The sequence below is a fragment of the Schistocerca nitens genome, chromosome 7, assembly GCF_023898315.1.
Source record: "Schistocerca nitens isolate TAMUIC-IGC-003100 chromosome 7, iqSchNite1.1, whole genome shotgun sequence".
Classification (NCBI taxonomy): Eukaryota; Metazoa; Arthropoda; class Insecta; order Orthoptera; family Acrididae; genus Schistocerca; species Schistocerca nitens.
The window spans coordinates 239,555,619-239,572,888 of NC_064620.1; positions in this window are offsets into that span (position 1 = coordinate 239,555,619).

Below are 17,270 nucleotides of genomic sequence, written 5' to 3' on the forward strand. Positions count from 1 at the left end.
ATGGCGTACCGCTGCGCCGTAAGGCTGCCGTGGATTATAACGAAATGGGTTCCTACGAAAGTTCGCCTCCGTAGAGCAGCGTTAGCGTTACCGCCTACCACGCAAGGGGGCCTGGGTTCGATTCCAGGCAGGGGACTGGGTTTTGTTTGTCCATCCTCATCAAGTCGCCAAAGTGCCGTCAACTAAAAAGACTTGCAATATGGCGGCCGAACCCCAAAGGGGATATCCTGGCCAATTAATGCCATACGATCATTTCATTTCCTATGAAAAGAAATGGCACCCTATACCATCACTCCTGGTTGTCGGGCCACATGGCAGGCGACAACAAGTCGGTACTCAACCGCTGCCGGCCGCGGTAGTCTCGCGGTTCTAGGCGCGCAGTCCGGAACCGCGTGACCGCTACGGTCGCAGGTTCGAATCCTGCCTCGGGCATGGATGTGTGTGATGTCCTTAGGTTAGATAGGTTTAAGTAGTTCTAAGTTCTAGGGGACTGATGACCACAGCTGTTAAGTCCCATAATGCTCAGAGCCATTTTTTCTCATCGATTGGAGTATAATTGTCTTCAGTGATGAGCCCCGATGACAAACGAAGACGTGTCTGGAGTCGTCTTGGACAATGGCGCACCGCAAAATGACTGTCGCCTGCCATACGACTCAACGAGCAAGAGTGATGGTCTGAAGTGACATTTCATTTCATAGTCATAGCAGAACCCCTTTGTTTATCATCCACGACACCTTTACAGTACAGAGGTACATCGACGACATTTTGCCACTCTTCATAGCAAGCCATGCTGGGCCGGCCGAAGTGGCCGCGCGGTTCTGGCGCTGCAGTCTGGAATCGCGAGACCGCTACGGTCGCAGGTTCGAATCCTGCGTCGGGCATGGATGTGTGTGATGTCCTTAGGTTAGTTAGGTTTAACTAGTTCTAAGTTCTAGGGGACTAATGACCTCAGCAGTTGAGTCCCATAGTGCTCAGAGCCAAGCCATGCTGGGCTTACACTTCAGCAAGGTAATTCCCGCCCGCACACTGCTTGTCTTTGTGCTTGCCAAACCAACCCTGGCCAGCAAGGTCGCGTACCCAGTTGAGAACGCTTAGAGCATTGTGGGCAGGGCACATCAACCAGCTCAGGATTTTGACAATCAAACGAGCCAGTTGGACAGTATTTGGCACAAGAGGACATCAAACAACTCTATCATTCAACGTCAAGCTGAATAGCTGCTTACATAGGGGACAGAGGTGTACCAACGCATTATTGATTTGTCGCCCAGGGTGGCCGAGTGGTTCTAGGTGCTACAGTCTGGAACCGCGCGACGGCTACGGTCGCAGGTTCGAATCCTGCATCGGGCATGGATGTGTGTGATTTCCTTAGGTTAGTTGGGTATAAGTAGTTCTAAGTTTTAGGGGACTGATGGCCTTAGCAGTTAAGTCCCATAGTGCTCAGAGCCATTATTGATTTGCTCAATTTGTGAAGCTTTTTCTCTTTAGTAAATCATCCAATGTTTGTGAAATTGTAACCATTTGTTTGTCTGTACACGTACATCATCCATTTCCATTCCGTTTGGATAATACATTCATGGCGAAACTCTTTTTTTTTTTTTTCCTTAGAATGTATGCCAAAGGCCTTGCCGCAATGGTGATATCGGTTCCCGTTAGATCACTAAAGTTAAGCGCTGTCAGACTGGGCTAGCAAGTCTATTGGTGACGATCCAGTCGGCCGAAAGCTGTTGGCAAGTGGGGTGCACTCAGTCATTGTGAGGCCAATTGAGTAGCGTATTTGACCGAGAAGTAGCCGCTCCGTCCAAGAAAGCTGACAACGGCCGGGAGAGTCGTGTGCTGAGCCCACGCCCCTCCGTATCCGCATCCAGTGACGCCTATAGGCTGAGGACGACATGGCGGTCGGCCGGTGCTGTTAGGGTCTTCCGAGACCTGTTCGGACGTAGTTTTAGTTCTTAGAGTCTATGCTCTTCGATCGATAATCAAACCACAGAACTTGCAGTCACTTGGCACAGTGATTGAAGAAGACTGTGTATGGGGAGACACCTAGCAGAATTTTAGTGTACTGGTAACCATTTGTGAGTAAATTTCAAATTTCAGGAACTTTCTTATACAACCTGGTGTTATCAGTTCACCTTTTAGCCCGACTTTATTTATATAACATGGTAACATTAGAGCCACGTGGCCCTCTCTCGCCCCTAAGCTGCGTTTTTGAACAAAACTTGAGGAGGGGATGTAGAATACCAAATAAAAAGTATAGGGTGTTATTTAAGAAAAAAACTCCTGGTCGCTAAACAACATTTGCTACATACATATTTTTTATTTTGCTTGTGGACATGAAGTTATTTGTGGTGCTCTAGATAAATGGGAGACATTGTATATGACAGTGATTGTCGGTGATGTCGGCGATAATTCCAGAACTACCCCTCACCTATCACTTGCCTTTCCGTCTTGTGCTACCCTTGGTTCTCTCGTTGTGCGCTACAGTGATTGTGCAGATATGAGTGTTTCAAGTCGTCGCTCACATCGTCACCACGTCTTCTGTCTTTTACTCATCAACGTATTTTTCAAGTGAAAAAATTCGAGATTGTTATCTAATGTTTCGTGAACACAATCAAATTTTTTCGAATTTTTTGGAGCAGTGGTCGTCATACTTGTTTGCTCAAGAGCAAATATCGATACCGTGGGAGCCACCTCAGGCTCAGTATGCACTGATCTTTTCATTAATTGGTAATCCACATAAATTAGTAGATTATGAGCCCCCAATAATGTTGCTATAATATGGGCGTGTTAAGTTAGCCGCCGTCCCCCCACCTTTCCAAGTACTCATCGTTTAAGGATACAGGGTACTTTTCCGGCTCAATATTATGCAAAAATCTACATCTATTTCTTTCAGGCACTGTTTATAATGTATATGTCTTACAGGTTTTTTGTTGAGATCAAGTAATGCGGCACACATTCTAAACAAATTAGAAGTATTTTGAATATTTTTTAATTTGCGTAGGATTATTACAAAAATTACAAAGAAATTGATACAGCTTTTCTTCCAAAATGCTTCCTCAAATTGAGGTACTATTTAATCCAATGTTATGCACTTGAAGGGGACCAAATCTTTACCAGATATGACTGACATGATGGCTGAGGTACTAGACGTTTTTAATTCGACCTACTATGTATATTACAAGGATAAAAAAATCACATCTTAGATTTTAATTTTTATAATTTTTTTCCTAATAAAAATGTTATTTTTTCTATAATTTAGTTGATTCTGCAATAACGCTTAGGTCTACTACATGAATATGGGCTATTGCAAGTTACAGAAAAAAATTAGAGCAATGCTTTATGAACTTTAGGAAATATTTGTACCTGAATTCTGAAAAATATAACTTGCGGGAAATTGCGAATGAAGATATGAGCCCAATTAAACTGTGCCTCAGAACATTTCTGAAGCATAGTCTTCATCCTGCAGCATTTCTTCATCTTCAAGCTTCCTCTTGGCATTCCTTTTGGCACTTCTTGCTTCTTTGGTAACTTGAAGAGCGATTCTTTCAGCTTCATGCACCCGTTGTTTGTCACACGCAAGCTATTTATCTTCCATTTTAGAACCACATTTTATGCCTAAGTTTCTCAGGACTTCCAACCTTCCTATCACTCCATCACTGAAACATATCACTGCAGCTAGTACACAACTTTTAATGTATTTAGTTCTACAAAAACATTATTGGGTAACCTTTCCCATATGCAATGGGTGAAACATTCATTTGTATTCTGAAGGCCCCCATGCAGACATTTACTAAGCAAGACAAGGTCACTCAGGTCTCTAAAAAATGGTTTTATTTCATTCATAACAGGCTGGGGAAGACAATGCTTACGATGGTATATTTGACCACTTTCTTTTGCTTTTTGGTAACCACACCAAGAATCCGCTCCTTTAGGGTGAAGCCCGTGAACAGGGTGGTCATCAGTGGACAATTTATAAAAGCAGGCGGCCCATACAGCTTTTCTCATAGCTGTAACATCATTCAGAGGTGCAGTTCGCCTAATGGCCAGTCCATAATAACTCTGAAGAATGTCTATTTCAGGTTATGTCAATCTGCCTCGGCCAGACAGATTTTCCATCAGATAGCAACTGTCCTTTCATTTCTCTTCGTAGCTTCCTCAATCTAGCACCCATCCCCTTTTGTACATGTCCACAACACTCCAGTTTTGTTACCAAGGTATCACCATAAATATTGAACTCATTAATTTTATTGAAAGCTTTAGAGTCTCCATCGCCTAGGTACTTCGTATATCTAACGTTAGAGCTCCATTACACTCCACATCTCCACTGTAACCATTATAATTCTTAGAAAACTGATGTTCAGTATGTCCTTCAGTGTTACCAAGGCAGGTGTGGCAGTACTTAGATGAGCACTCAACATCAACAACTTTTCCATTCTCCAGAGAAGTGGGAGTTTCCATTCGAGGAACGATGTCCTCGACGTTGCCATGTCCCATCAAGTGCAACAGCAATGTCCCTGGTTCCACTAATATTTACAGTTTCTACTACTGCACGTTTCATAGATGCTTTAGACACAACCGTCAAGGCACCTAAAAGCGTTTTTATGTACTTGCTGAACCTACTGGGAAGAGGATGAAAGGTCCATCAAACCACAAAACGTTTGAGCAGGCTTTTTTCCTTTCCCTATTGCACATACTGCATACACTAACTTCAAATTCACATCATATGAATTATGCACAATTTTCGAAGTCATTTTCGAGGTAGATTTATTGCAGGATCTACACAGAACAATTAATTTTGACGCTAAACCCATACTGCTACTTTGTTGTTCAGTTATTTCCAGACAGCCTACACCATTACATTGTTTACATTTCGCCACTTCCTTTATCAAAGAAGATAAGATGCCCACGTCAACAACAACAAATCCACTACAAACAGCGTCATTGTTAACACAAAAATTTGAATCACCAGGAGGCGTGCCATGTGGGAGTTTCTTCCCTGAAGAACTGATACGTAGGTTACTTTCAACAGTGTGGCTTGCTTTGTTTGTGAACTGGTTACCACGGAATTTCCTTTTATTGAATTTCTTGATGCGTGGCATGGTTCGTATTTGTTGCACACTAAATGATATGTACTACCACTAATATATGTAGCACACTGGCAACAAACATTCAGTAACACGTGAACAAACTGCTTCAGCGAAACAAAAGTAAATACTAGCAAAGATACTCATTTACTGACACTAGAAATCTGCACTGTTACCAATATACACAATGTATCATACATATAATCGCTGGAAAGGGAAAGTTCACAGTTCTTTTCGAAACAATACTGGTTTCTGCAATAGATATAAAGGGGCGTGGCGGCATACATGACTGGAACCTTAAAATTTGGTATATATACGTCATTTTTCATTTGAAACCCTATAATGTATATATCGATGTAATCAGGGAAGACTATAGAATTTAATAACGTCATTTATAAGGACCCTGTATCCTTACAGTCGCCACCATTTAGAACACTTCGTGTCTACAGTTCTCTGTTTCAAACTGCTGCTCCCCTCAGCTACACGAAAGTTGTGACACTGTAATTGCGAAACGAAGTTGTTTGTGTGAGCTGACGATTAACTGATTAATGACATAATTGTACTTGTATTGAAATGAATTATTCAATTTCAGACACGATCACAAAAGGTTACTAAATGTTTTGAATGTCATTTTTCTTCAACCCATTGCGTTGCATTACAACAGCCTTAATTCAGTTTAACTACTTTGCTACAAATGTGTACCGCATTTGAAGATTACAGTCTCTATAATGCTCATTCACGAATCCGTGTTTCTTCCATTTGAAATTTATACCATATCAGGTGATTGGTACGAATCACGCACGTCCGTGAGTTGTCAGTACTGGATGTCAGACAATTAAACGTTCCCCTCCTCTCATTTCCTCTCACCTGGCATTGGCTGCGCCACTTGCGGCTCTGACCCTGAGGTACGCGGCCGAATTCAGCAATGCAAATTCTTCAATTAAAGTTAAGCCCATTTAAAAATATTACTGTCTCTGTAAGTCTTTCTGTCTGTTACTGGACAGGAAAATTAAACTATTAAGAAGGCTTTTTAATGTTAGTGACGTTTATGGTTTCCGCTATTAACTGTTGCATGCAAATTATCACAAAAAAGGATGAGAACTGCAGGCCGCAGGAATATCTGATTCGGGCGGCGAGCGGGCCGCAGTTTGGCCACTGCTCTAGAATGTTCCCGAGTATTCTGGAATGCAAACTGAAAACGACACACATCGCATAGAGCCACACTCCGGCAAAATGATCTTAACTGATAAGTTGTAAAATGTAGAAAAGACAAAGGAGCAACTCGTCGAAAAAGTATATCTACTTATAGAAGGAAATCACGTAAATAAATTTTGATTCCATGTGCGAATAACATTAGCAACAACAAAATTACGTAGTGGAACAAACACATCAGCGAATAAAGAATATAATAAGATGGAAAGAAAATATATTAAATTCATTGATACAGCGATGGACCAAGACGAAAGAGAGAACTTCCGAACAGAATTCCTAATTTAACTGAATGGTCCCTGTATTCTCTAACAAGAAAGGTCGAAAACAAAAGCGCAGAAACGAAAAACAAACAGTAAAAGAAGCAAGTCAGTATTTAAGTCATATATGTCGCTCATTTCAACTAATTTGCCAAGAGGTTCTAATTTCTCACACGATTAGCGATCAGTACGTAAATGAGTCAAGGACAAGCTCACACATTCCAATGTTGCGGAGTGAATTAAAACATTCCTGTTTCTTTCACGGAAAACTGTACATAACTTGTTTGCGTGTTGGACAACCACAAAATTTACTCGTCTTTGCACCCTAAAGTAAAATATCATTCGCAGTTTGTAATAATACTTGGTGCTTTAAAGAACTTATACTGCTTACAATTCAGATGATTAATTGCACATTTTCTTGCAGTTCGGAAAACAAATAGAAAATAAGATCGGCCAGGTGCGAGCAGGATTCGTACACTAAAAGATCCATACAGACTTACTTATATACATTGAAGAGCCAAAGAAATTGGTACACCTGTCTAATATCATGTAGGGCCCCGCGAGCACGCAGAAGTTCCGCAACACGAGGTGGCGTGGACTCAACTAATGTCTGAAGTAGTGCTGGAGAGAACTGACACTATGAATCCCGCACGACTGTCCATAAATCCGTAAGGGTACGAAGCGGTGGAGATCTCTTCTGAACTGCTCGTTGCAAGGCATCCAAGATGTGCTCAATAACGTTCATGTCTGGGGAGTTTGATGGCCAGCGGAAGCGTTTAAACTCATAAGAGTTACTGGAGCCACTCTGTACCAATTCGTGACGTGTGGTGTGTCGCATTGTCCTGCTGGAATTGCTCAAGTCCGTCGGAATGCACAATGGACATGAATGGATGCAGGTGATCAGACAGGATGCTTATGTACGTGTCACCTGTCAGAGTCGTATCTAGACGTATCAGGCGTCCCATATCACTCCAACTGCACATGCCCCACTCCATTACAGAGCCTCCACCAGTCTTAAAAGTTCCCTGCTGACATGCAGGGTCCATGAATTCATGAGGTTGTCGCCATACCTGTACAAGTCCATCCGCTCGATACAATTTGAAACGAAACTCGTCCGACCAGGCAACATGTTTCCTGTCATCAACAGTCCAATATCGGTGTTGACGGGCCCAGGCGAGGCGCAAAGCTTTGTGTCGTGCAGTCATCAAGGGTACACGAGTGGGCCCTCGGATCCGAAAGCCCAAACCGATAATGTTTCGTTGAATGGTTCGCATGCTGACACATGTTGTTGGCCCAACATTGAAATCTGCAGCAATTTGCGGAAGGGTTGCACTTCTTTCACGTTGATAGATTCTCTTCAGCCGTCGTTGGTCCCGTTCTTGCAGCATCTTTTCCAGCTGAAACGATGTCGGAAATCTGATGTTTTACCGGATTCCTGATATTCGAGGTACTCTCATGAAATGATCGTATCGGAAAATTGCCACTTCATCGCTATATCGGAGATGCTATGTCCGATCGCTCGTGCGTCGACTATAACATCACGTTTAAACTCACTTAAATCTTGATGATCTGCCATTGGAGCAACAGTAACCGTTCTAACAACTGCGCCAGACACTTTTTGTCGTATGTAGGCGTTGCCGACCGCAGCGCCTTATTCTGGCCCGCATCTCGTGGTCGTGCGGTAGCGTTCTCGCTTCCCACGCTCGGGTTCCCGGGTTCGATTCCCGGCGGGGTCAGGGATTTTCTCTGCCTCGCGATGGCTGGGTGTTGTGTGATGTCCTTAGGTTAGTAAGGTTCTTAGTAGTTCTAAGTTCTAGGGGACTGATGACCATAGATGTTTAGTCCCATAGTGCTCAGAGCCTTATTCTGCCTGTTGATTATATCTCTGTATTTGAATGCGCATGCCTATACCAGTTTCTTTGGCTCTTCAGTGTATATAGACAGTTCATTCATTCCGAGAAACCCGCCTGGGTAGCCGAGAGCGCTAATGCGCTGCTTCCCGGACCCGGGTAGGCGCTCCGGCACCGGTTCGAATCCGCCCGGCGGATTAACGACGAAGGGGAGGTAAGCTGGCCAGGTTGGATGTGGTTTTAAGCTGTTTTCCACTAGGTGAATACCGGGCTGGTCCCCACGTTCCGCCTCAGTTACACGACTCGCAGAGATTTGAAAACGTCGCGCTGTTATATGGTTTGCTCTACATGCAGACAGCTGGGGTACACTACTTCCGTCCCGAAGGGGTTCGAGTCTGATAACAAATGAAAAAAGAAATATTTTTTTCGTGTGATGTACAGATCTACCCATGAAAAATGCAACACCAAGAAGGACCAGAGATATCACAGTCAAACTGATTTTGAAGACAACACATTGTACGAAGATCACATAACTTAAAATACAGTCCCATGTGAAGTGTGAAAAATGATGAAATCAGTATTGAATGTTGCCTTCTTTGCTGGCTATAACTGCTGCTACACGTCTCGGCATTAAGTCAAAGAGGCTATGGATGCGTTGTTTGGGTATACCAGTCCACACTGCTTCCACATTTTGCCGAAAGTTGGTCTGGTGTAGCAGCGGATGGTGTATCCCGGACTAATCGTCCTTGTCACGTCCAGCGAGGAAAACACGCTGGCGGTGAGGCACTAGGCGCACGTGGCCGACATCGACCACTCCTGCGGGAAATTTGTTTAGCCTCTCGGGCTGTATGTATATACAGGGTGTTTCAAAAATGACCGGTATATTTGAAACGGCAATAAAAACTAAACGAGCAGCGATAGAAATACACCGTTTGTTGCAATATACTTGGGACAACAGTACATTTTCAGGCAGACAAACTTTCGAAATTACAGTAGTTACAATTTTCAACAACAGATGGCGCTGCAAGTGATGTGAAAGATATAGAAGACAACGCAGTCTGTGGGTGCGCCATTCTGTACGTCGTCTTTCTGCTGTAAGCGTGTGCTGTTCACAACGTGCAAGTGTGCTGTAGACAACATGGTTTATTCCTTAGAACAGAGGATTTTTCTGGTGTTGGAATTCCACCGCCTAGAACACAGTGTTGTTGCAACAAGACGAAGTTTTCAACGGAGGTTTAATGTAACCAAAGGACCGAAAAGCGATACAATAAAGGATCTGTTTGAAAAATGTCAACGGACTGGGAACGTGACGGATGAACGTGCTGGAAAGGTAGGGCGACCGCGTACGGCAACCACAGAGGGCAACGCGCAGCTACTGCAGCAGGTGATCCAACAGCGGCCTCGGGTTTCCGTTCGCCGTGTTGCAGCTGCGGTCAAAATGACGCCAACGTCCACGTATCGTCTCATGCGCCAGAGTTTACACCTCTGCCCGCATCGCGTGGTCGTGCGGTAGCGTTCTCGCTTCCCACGCCCGGGTTCCCGGGTTCGATTCCCGGCGGGGTCAGGGATTTTCTCTGCCTCGTGATGGCTGGGTGTTGTGTGCTGTCCTTAGGTTAGTTAGGTTTAAGTAGTTCTAAGTTCTAGGGGACTTATGACCACAGCAGTTGAGTCCCATAGTGCTCAGAGCCATTTGAACCATTTTTAGTTTACACCTCTATCCATACAAAATTCAAACGCGGCAACCCCTCAGCGCCGCTACCATTGCTGCACGAGAGACATTCGCTAACGATATAGTGCACAGGATTGATGACGGCGATATGCATGTGGGCAGCATTTGGTTTACTGACGAAGCTTATTTTTACCTGGATGGCTTCGTCAATAAACAGAACTGGCGCATATGGGGAACCGAAAAGCCCCATGTTGCAGTCCCATCGTCCCTGCATCCTCAAAAAGTACTGGTCTGGGCCGCCATTTCTTCCAAAGGAATCATTGGCCCATTTTTCAGATCCGAAACGATTACTGCATCACGCTATCTGGACATTCTTCGTGAATTTGTGGCGGTACAAACTGCCTTAGACGACACTGCGAACACCTCGTGGTTTATGCAAGATGGTGCCCGGCCACATCGCACGGCCGACGTCTTTAATTTCCTGAATGAATATTTCGATGATCGTGTGATTGCTTTGGGCTATCCGAAACATACAGGAGGCGGCGTGGATTGGCCTCCCTATTCGCCAGACATGAACCCCTGTGACTTCTTTCTGTGGGGACACTTGAAAGACCAGGTGTACCGCCAGAATCCAGAAACAATTGAACAGCTGAAGCAGTACATCTCATCTGCATGTGAAGCCATTCCGCCAGACACGTTGTCAAAGGTTTCGGGTAATTTCATTCAGAGACTACGCCATATTATTGCTACGCATGGTGGATATGTGGAAAATATCGTACTATAGAGTTTCCCAGACCGCAGCGCCATCTATTGTTGAAAATTGTAACTACTGTAATTTCGAAAGTTTGTCTGCCTGAAAATGTACTGTTGTCCCAAGCATATTGCAACAAACGGTGTATTTCTATCACTGCTCGTTTAGTTTTTATTGCCGTTTCAAATATACCGGTCATTTTTGAAACACCCTGTATGTGGCGCAGTGGACGGCCAAGGGAACACCTGCTGTCATCCGCCTTATGCACATGGCAGCAGTCTCTGAACGGCCGCTTTATCGGACACGTAATCTTTAATAGCAAAGTTTTGAATTAATTTAGAAACTTCTAAATTTTTGCATGCATGTATGTAAGATGGTTGAAATCACAGAAAAAGTTTCAAATCGCTTGCTTAAAAACTTTGAATTCTAGAATTTTTAGAATAGAACTGACAGTAGAGCGTTACCTCTGAACTATAACTTTAAAGAGACCTTGTATCGGTTATTATTAACAGTACGGTCCTAAAATTTGTTATAACTCCATTATTTAATAGGTATTATGACGTACTGTAACCACAATTTTCTAGCATTAAAATTGCAGATACTTAATGTACTATAAATGGGGATGGTTCAATGGTTCAAATGGCTCTGAGCACTATGGGACTCAACTTCTGAGGTCATTAGTCCCCTAGAACTTAGAACTAGTTAAACCTAACTAACCTAAGGACATCACAAACATCCATGCCCGAGGCAGGATTCGAACCTGCGACCGTAGCGGTCCTGCGGTTCCAGACTGCAGCGCCTTTAACCGCACGGCCACTTCGGCCGGCTAAATGGGGATGTTTTAGTTACAAATTTAGTTTTCATTTAATTACTCGAGAACTATTAGAGGTAGCTTAAGGTGGTCACTTAGTTATTATTTTTAGGTTGAACTGAAGCATCATACAACTTTTTACATTCCTAAATCGAATATTTGGCGCCTTCAATTTTTCTTAAAAATGTGGATTCTGACCACAATTTTTATTTTATCATGTTGAAACTTGCACCAGTGAATTCTGACATACATTGGCGCATTATGACCAATTTCTGACTTTCTGGCTTTCTAGCTTTCTAGCTTTATTATTTAGCGCCACTTATTTTTTTCTTAAAACAGTATGTTTTATGAAAACTACTGATCTTTTCACCCTAAGACTTGGTTCAAATGGCTCTGAGCACTATGGGACTCAACTGCTGTGATCATAAGTCCCCTAGAACTTAGAACTACTTAAACCTAACTAACCTAAGGACAGCACACAACACCCAGCCATCACGAGGCAGAGAAAATCCCTGACCCCGCCGGGACTTGGTTCAAATGGCTCTGAGCACTATGGGACTCAACTGCTGTGGTCATAAGTCCCCTAGAACTTAGAACTACTTAAACCTAACTAACCTAAGGACAGCACACAACACCCAGCCATCACGAGGCAGAGAAAATCCCTGACCCCGCCGGGAATCGAACCCGGGAACCCGGGCGTGGGAAGCGAGAACGCTACCGCACGACCACGAGATGCGGGCCCCTAAGACTTGACATTTAAAACATTATTACGTTAATGTATACATTGACAAAGTCTGAAAAAGCAATTTGAAATTTTAATTTTACTCTTAATTTTGATGCAATGCTTGTGCGCTGCGCACAGACGCGTTATGGTGACGTGGCGCTACTAGCAGTGAACTGGGGTAAGTCCCGGCACACTCGCTCGCCTTTGTTTCTCATAAATTATACAGCGCCCCTTTCGCTACATCACCCTCTATTTATTTTTGTGAAAAAATTATTTTTTAACAAAATTAAATATTTAGAAACAAGGGAATTTATTCTAGCTGATCTCTTTTAAAATGAAATTGGTTGTTAGAAAATTCCTTAATATTACACATACAAAATAATCATTTTGTAAAAGTCAATTATGTCATTTTTTTCTGTGTGTATATACAAGATCACTTACATAAATTACATATAAACATGAAATATAATTTTCAGTAATTACAAAATTATTTTTTTCCGTAATTTTTTCAGTCTGTAATTTTTCATCACAATCGTAGGCACTAATGTGAGCGTCCGTATGACACTTTCACTAGATCATTAGAAGTATGTGTGGGAATCTGCATTTTGATTCTATTTATTCCGAAAACAAAAGGTGATGCTGCACAGAAGATCGTGTCGCCCTTGCGTCCTTTTCCTATACAGCGTGTAGCCCTGAGGAAAATACGCCGAGATCCTTATACGGTGAATTTCGGTCTTTTCAAGACACGCCTTTTTTCAGGTACAAATTCAGGACCATTATCTGATAAGAGATTCTTTGGCTTGCCAATCTTTACAGAATAGTCCTTTTCTAGCTTGTCTACAAGCGTTTTGGCATTAGCCCTCTTTATTGGATCTAGTTTGATATGTTTGCTAAAACCGTCAATCACCACAAAAACATGGGTACATCCTCCTTTAGATGTCGGGAGGGGCCCACAGAGATCGACTGTACATATCTCCTGTGGTTCACTTGGTTCTACATGATGCATATCTCCCTGCACACCTTTATGTACCGCACGTACCTTCTGACAAATAACACAGGATGCTAGTCTTCTTGCTACTCTACGATGCATGTTATCGAAAATGACTTTCTTACTTAATTTAGCAATTCATTTCTTAGCCCCATAATGGCCATATCGCCAGCCGCTGTGCCCGGGCGGTTCTAGGCTCCTGAGTCTGGATCCGCGCGACCGCTTAGGGGACTGAAGACCTCAGATGTTAAGTCCCATAGTGCTGAGAGCCATTTGAACCATTTGAATGGCCATGTCGTAGCTGCCCGTAATCTATCAGCAGACCCACTTGCTGTGAAGGAAAACATATTTTCTATTCTGCTGAATCTAACTTTCTTGTTCGGAATAAAATTCCTTTATGTAAGCAGTAATACTGTGCTACTTTTGGATAATTAGGGACTCCTAAATAGATTTTGACTAACCTCAATTGATCATCACTCTCCTCCCGTCTTAAGCTTTTAAATATTTTCTTCGAGGCACTCTTCTCCCTGAGCTCATGTATCGCCAACATGCTTACTTCATTCCTATGTGCTAAGGGAAGTTCTGATTCATTACATAACTCAGCACTTCTTGATAGTCCATCTGCTACCAGCTTGTTCTTTCCCTGTATGTAATTAATTTCAAGGTCGAACTGCTGGAGGTACATAACCCACCTGTCTCACTTTGCATGCTTTTAAAAACGCAAGAGCTTTGTGATCACTATAGGTTATCACCTTGTGCACTAACAAATAATGCTCAAACTTCTGCTTACCAAAAACGATTGCCAGTGCTTCTAATACAGAAATTCCATAATTTCGCTCAGCGGGTTGCAGTGAACGAGTCGCAAAAGCGATGGTTTTATGAACCTTTTGGTCGCCTTCTCTTTCCGTCTGAAACAACTCTTCTGCACTCCCATGACCACTTGCGTCAACCGACATGCCAAAAGGTTTTGAAAAATCTGGTTGGTGTAAAAGCGGACTATTTATCAGTTTTTTAGTTCTTCAAAAGCCATGGGGTACTCTTCTTCAACAAGTTGAGGAAACAAGGAGCATTAAGCAGGTAATCTTTAACAAAACGGCGGTAGAACCCGAACAAACCGAACATTGACCTGAGTCGCTTTTTATTTCGGGGCGCTTCAAATTTTTCAATGACTGATAATTTGGATGGATCAGGCAATATACCATCCCTGCTAATTTCATGGCCCAGGAATTTTATTTTGTCCTTTACACATTCAGTCTTTCCTAACTTCAATTTCATTCCTCCTGTTTCTATAGCTTCTAGCAGCCTGTCCAGTAGATTGATATGTTCTTCAAGTGTGGGAGTTGCAAACAGTATATCATCTACATAAATAGTAACTTGATCCAATAATTCCTGCCCCAATACATGAGCCATTACTCTTATAAAAGCACACACACAAATATTTAATCAGAATGGGACTACTTTGTACTGGTAGCACACTCCTTCATACAAAAATGCTGTATATTTGCGTGATTCCTTCGCCAGAGGCAAATTCCAGTACCCACAAATTACGTCCATCGATGTAAGGTACCTAACTCCTCGGAATTTTTGAATTAGCTCGTCCATATTCTGGGGACGGTCACACTCTCTGATTATAATTCATTTAACCAGAGCGCATCCAGTACTAATCCAACACTTCCATCTCGCTTAGTCACCACAACAGAAGGATTATTATATACACTAACTGCTTGCTGAATGACACCCCATGCCAACATATGTTGAATTTCGTTCCTAACCGATTGTTTTCTTGAAACATGTATGTGATAAGGTTTCTTAAAAAATACTTCCCCAGGCTTTGTATTCAAACGGCATTCATACCCTTTAACTTCACCACGTGTGTTCGAGAATGCATTGTGATGCGTGGTTAATACATTTTTTTAATTGTGCTAATTGTTTATCAGATATTTGATTTGTTGGCTGTGCCTTGCCTCTATTTCCTCTGGGATACAGCTCTCTTCAGCATTAGCATCTTGCCCATTGTTACTGAATACAGTATCTTCCAGTAAGTATCCTTTGTTCTTTATCACCCTAATAGGCAGTTCCCAGGTTTCATTCAAATGGTTCAAATGGCTCTGAGCACTATGGGACTCAACATCTTTGGTCGTAAGTCCCCTAGAACTTAGAACTACTTAAACCTAACTAACCTAAGGACATCACACACACCCATGCCCGAGGCAGGATTCGAACCTGCGACCGCAGCAGTCCCGCGGTTCCGGACTGCAGCGCCAGAACCGCACGGCCACCGCGGCCGGCCCAGGTTTCATTATTAACGCCTATATACACTACTGGCCATTAAAATTGCTACACCAAGAAGAAATGCAGATGATAAACGGGTATTCATTGGACAAATATGTTATACTAGAACTGACTTGTGATTACATTTTTACGCAATTTGGGTGCATAGATCCTGAGAAACCAGTGCCCAGAACAACCAACTCTGGCCGTAATAACGGCCTTGATACGCCTGGGCATTGAGTCAAACAGAGCTTGGATGGCGTGTACAGGTACAGCTGCCCGTGCAGCTTCAACACGTTACCACAGTTCATCAAGAGTAGTGACTGGCGTATTGTGACCAGCAGCTCTTCGGCCTCAGCCCCAGCGGTTTGGTTGGGTTCAAATGGCTCTGAGCACTATGGGACTTAACATCTGAGGTCATCAGTCCCCTAGAACTTAGAACTACTTAAACCTAACTAACCTAAGGACATCACACACATCCATGCCCGAGGCAGGATTCGAACCTGCGACCGTATCAGTTGCGGGGTTCCGGACTGAAGCGCCTAGAACCGCATGGCCACCGCGGCCAGCGAATAGTTTGGTTTCGACTACATAAATCCATCGAAGACGCAGTAAATAGGGCCATAGAAATGACACAAACAATACATGACAAATACATAGTAGCAATCCTAATTGACATAGCTGGTGCTTTCGTCAACCTTTGGTGGCCGGCGCTGTTTGCAAGACATCGAGAGATGAATGTTCCACAGGCTGTGTACAACAGCCTTAGAGATTATTGTAGAAACAGGATAATGGAATGGAAGACTGGTGGCCAAAAGGTTATAAACAGGGTAACAAAGGGTGGTCCGCAAGGATCCATATGCAGACTGATTTTCTGGGACATAGCCATAGCCAGGTAAACCTACATGCCTATCATTTGCAGACTTAGAGAAAGCTTTTGACAATGTTTACTGGAATACTTTTTTTCAAATTCTGAAGGTGGCAGGGGTAAAATACAGGGGGCGAAAAGCTATTTACAATATCTACAGAAACCAGGTGGCAGTCATAAGAGCCGAAATTGGTACAAATGGTTCTAAGCACTATGGGACTTAACATCTGAGGTCATCAGCCCCTAGACTTCGAACTACTTAAACCTAACTAACCTAAGGACATCACACACATCCACGCCCGAGGCAGGATTCGAACCTGCGATCGTAGCAGCAGCGCGGTTCCGGACTGAAGCGCCTAGAACTGCTCGGCCACAGGGGCCGGCTAAGAGCCGAGGGGCATGAAAGGGAAGCAGTGGTTGGGAAGGGAGTGAGACAGGGTTGTACCCTATCCCTGAAGTTGTTCAATCTGTACATTGAGCAAGCAGTAAAGGAAACAAAAGAAAAATTCGGAGTGGGAATTAAAATCCATGGAGAAGAAATAAAAGCTTTGAGGTTCACCGATGACATTGTAATTCTGTCAGAGACAGCAAAGGACTTGGAAGAGCAGTTGAACGGAATGGACAGTGTCTTGAAAGGAGGATATAACATGAACATCAACAAAAGCAAAACGGAGATAATGGAATGTAGTTGAATTAAATCGGGTGTTGCTGAGGGAATTAAATTAGGAAATGAGACACTTAAAGTAGTAAATGAGTTTTGCTATTTGGGGAGCAAAATAACTGATGAT